Genomic DNA, 4,140 nt, shown 5'->3' on the forward strand with positions numbered 1-4,140 from the left:
CTCCCTCCCTCTCTCAAGGTTCAATGGCCAACAGAGAGAAAGCTGGATGCCACACTTGGCGGGATAGATCGTAGGCCTACCTCCACAATGCAATCGAGCAGCGAGTTCTTCCTACGCCTTTTTTTTTTTCGTATGGGGCTATCGTTTCGTTCTGGTGCTTACTTGACTTCTGCATTTTTGAGTTTTCCTGCGTCCGGTACCAGCGCCGCAGATTTAACGGATTTTTTTCATTCAGAATTCTTTTTGTGGATCGAGCCTCGATCTCTTCCATGCCAGATGTAATCTTAGCAGATGTTTAAAACTGTGAATTTATACTTAAAAGAAAACTTGCTCAAACAGGGGATGTAGCTCAAATGGTAGAGCGATCGCTTTGCATGCGATAGGTAGCGGGATCGATGCCCGTCATCTCCAACGCAATGAAATGCATTCTTTTGGGTGCCCACAGGCCGATGGTTTCGCTTTTTTTAAAAATGATCAAACTATTTATACTATATGTTTGATATTTTTACCAAGTAATTCTAATTATAGACGTTTGGAGGTCAAAGAAAATTAACAATGAGGGGCCAAAAAGCACTGGGGGTATTTTGATATTTTTACTTAGTAGTCCGAATTATAAATGCAAGGTTCAAAGAAAAGTGACAATGAGGGATCAATAGAGTGACACTCAAGGATGTATTGTTTTAAGGTTCTACAAAATCTAAAATATAAAAAGAATTTACATTGCTCAATTGTTTGACTCATGTAAAGATCATTTGTGATTTTAAAAAAATTATATCGAAATATTAAGTAACTAAAAAAGTTGTATCTTTTTGCAAAATTGTCACTCCATTGGGGTGGGCGTGTTTTCCTTTTGAGGGGCATCACTTAATTGGCTCATTTACCCTAGTAGCAAGCTCAACTTGCCTATAGTCGCACCAAGATAAAGGTCTAAATGCAACTAAGGTGAAGGTCTAAAGCTTAATGGTGGCAAAAGGTTCTCAAAATATTTTGACAAAGGCAAATGGTCTAAAACATAAATGTGGCCACGGTGAAGGTCTAAAGCTTAATGGTTAAAGCTTGTGCATTTGAAGATAAATGATTGATGGAAGCATGGTCTAAAGCTTAATGGCAAAAGGTTGTCAAAATGTTTTTACAAAGGCAAATGGTCTAAAGATTAAAGGTAAAAGGTTGTTAAAATATTTTAACAAAGGCAAATGATTGGCAAAAGCATACCACAGAGGAAAATAGCCATTTCTTATTTATTAATACTACTAATGTTATGCTAAAATGGCATATTTCATTGGGTTTAGTGGAGTGAGGCTAGGGTTTGGGTGACCCTACTACCCCCATAAACTTCACGCAAGACCCACGTTTTTTTGGGGGGGAAGGGAGGCGGTTCTGTGCCCCCCCCCCCCCCCCCAAATGTTGGGTGTGACCCAACTCTAAGCATGATAGCTAGAAAAAGGAGTTTTGGACATAGCAAACATTGAACTTTCATACACTAGAGGGTTCATACTAAGCAAGATAGCTACAAAAAAACTAGCACGGTAGGAAAAGAAAAATGAAATTTGAATATGTTTAACTTTTAAAGCTTAACTTTGCAAATGCTAGAGAGCTCACATAGGATGTCTAGAAAAAAATAAGGACAATGGAAAAAGAAAAATGTATTTTGGACATGTTAGTTGAATCATGTTGCATGACAACTAAGAAGAGGGATCACTCCTTTTCATGAAGCTTTGACTCATATAAATGAGGTACATCTATACATGTGCATTAAGATACACAATAAAAGACCACATCACTAGTAGGGATGCATAGAATTGCACACATGTTGTTATAGTAGTGTCAGGAGCCACAATGGAAACGTAGGTCATTAGTGATGCAATGTGTTCTATATTGAGGTTTGTTACACACAAAATGATGAGTGCCCAATTGAGTGCAAGCATGTAATTTTGGAAGCTCAACATGGGCACAAAGCCTTTACATAGAAAAGTGACACATTTTGCAAAAAAATAAAAAATAATAGGTTTATTATATTTTTGATTGCCTACAAATGCAAAAGTGCACCCTTGTACATCGGTTTACAAACTTGGCGAGGGAGACTCCCTTCTAAAAGTAGGCAAGGAGTTCACCTATTTAGTAAGTAAACAATAGATCACGTACTCTCTGGTGTATAAATAATTGTGGATGCCCAATCACTAAAGTAGTACTTGGATTGGTTAACACTTGCCAAGTGGCATTCACCATTTGGTGAGTAACCAGTCTAAGATATGCACATGATAACAATTTAACAGCAATAACTTGATGGCTTGTTGTGCATAGATCACACACATGTTGTTGCCAATAGTGCAAGGAGCTATGGTTGAGATGTAGGTCATGTGATACAATGGGCTACTGATTTTATTATATATAGTACCTAGCATATGTATGTTGTCCTCCTCACATAAAAGTAAGACTAGCTATTTTTCATTCAAATATTCACATATAAAAGATTTTTTAAAAAGGCCTTAAACACACCTAATTTAGTAAGCCTTTATAGAGTGACCCCTTGAGGATATACACCATGCAATACATATGCATATGTGCACTTACACTTACACACACATGCAGACATTCACACATACATAGACAAATTTGTGTAGGCCAACCCCCTTGAGAATATACCACATGCATGTGTTTGCAAAGCGTATATATGTGCATGTGTACTCCTCATATTCCTTCTTTCTTACATGGCGAAGTAGGCCTTCCTTGGCTAGTTCCTCATTCATACGATTAATCTCCTTGATCTACTCCATGCTCAAGGTACTTGACATCAACCCTAGTTGAGCCTTGAGTTCTTCAGGATCATCTATATGTGGGGTGAGAGCCATCAATGCCACTTCTCTAAATAGCTCATTTTGCTTGGTATAGTGCTACACCTAGGTCATTGGGGATAGCTTTATCTAAGTTGTTTCATATAATCTTTATGTTTCACGTTCCAACGAACTAACCCACTAAAATAAATAACTACTAATTAATACTAACCTAACAAACATAATAAACTAACTTAATGATTTTAACCCACTAACTAGTCTAACTAATTTTTTTAAAAATTAACAACAAACAAAAACACACAGTAAAGGTACCAGTTCACTCCTCTACCCCATAGCCTATTTTCCTAACTCAATGTTGTAGTTTCTCTTACTTTTGTGAGCTCATTGATTTGCACCTTTACGCTTCCTAATTGAGCTGTTATTTCACAAAGGGTTGTTGATTAGAATGATTCTAACTTCTCTATTACTTCTTCCTTCCCCCTCAATCAATGAATCTTCTTTTTTTGCCAAGATATGTGCCACTTCCTATAGGAGATTGACAGATCCTTCTTGCACAAGACCTCCTTAATGGAAGCCCTAATTGCTTTCTCAAGTTCTTCTTGACTCTACTTCATTTGGACCTCTAGTTTCTTCCACTCTCCTTTCAATCTTCTTTTGGCAACTCTAATGATCATATCCTACTCTTCTATTCCCCCTTCATCTAACTCTCTTGATGATGATAAGCTTAGCTAAACCTCTTTTCTTTGTTTTTTTTTTCGCTTATCTAGCTCCTCAACATGGTTCAAGTTCTAGTGCTCTACCTCTTCTCCTTCTCTTGGGTCCTATTATGTTCTCCTATGTCCTCCTTTGGCGACTATTGTTGGGGTACAGATATTGATATGATATGATGTCTTGTTGTTGAAGGCATGGGTGATGCTACCTTTAAGGATGAGGGCCCTTGTTGTTGAAGGATGAGGGCCCTTGTTGAACACTTTAATAATCTTGACATTAGGTAACTCTAGGTGAATGTGTTGCATTTTGAAATCAACCATACATTTAGCTTGTTGTTTCAATGGGGAGCCCAATAATACCTCATTTTCAACTCCTTTAGTATTAGACAACACATAAAAGATAGCTGGTAGACTTTTAGTCTCAATGGTCCACATGATATGAGATACTCCCAATAGTGCATAAGAAGTTCCTGTGTATGGATTCACCTTTGGAGCTGTCGGAGTTAGTGGGGCTATCCAATGTTTGTTCCATCATTATATATCATGATGTTACACTCAACACCTTCATCAATTGGGGCATTGATTGTGTGTGATTTCTTTGCTAACACATCTTATGGCGATTGGAAGCAGTGCCATTG

General features: G+C 37.6%; 1 non-coding gene across 1 annotated transcript; it reads left to right on the forward strand.

Annotated features, from left to right (window-relative positions):
* Nucleotides 1–338: 338 nt before the first annotated feature.
* TRNAA-UGC (transfer RNA alanine (anticodon UGC)) lies at nt 339–411 on the forward strand. Its single transcript has one exon. It is a non-coding gene; the product is annotated as a tRNA-Ala (tRNA).
* The last annotated feature ends 3,729 nt before the right edge of the window (nt 412–4,140 follow it).

Source organism: Lygodium microphyllum, chromosome 11 (assembly GCF_053477565.2).
Source record: "Lygodium microphyllum isolate KBCC chromosome 11, Lygodium_microphyllum_v1.1.10, whole genome shotgun sequence".
Classification (NCBI taxonomy): domain Eukaryota; kingdom Viridiplantae; phylum Streptophyta; class Polypodiopsida; order Schizaeales; family Lygodiaceae; genus Lygodium; species Lygodium microphyllum.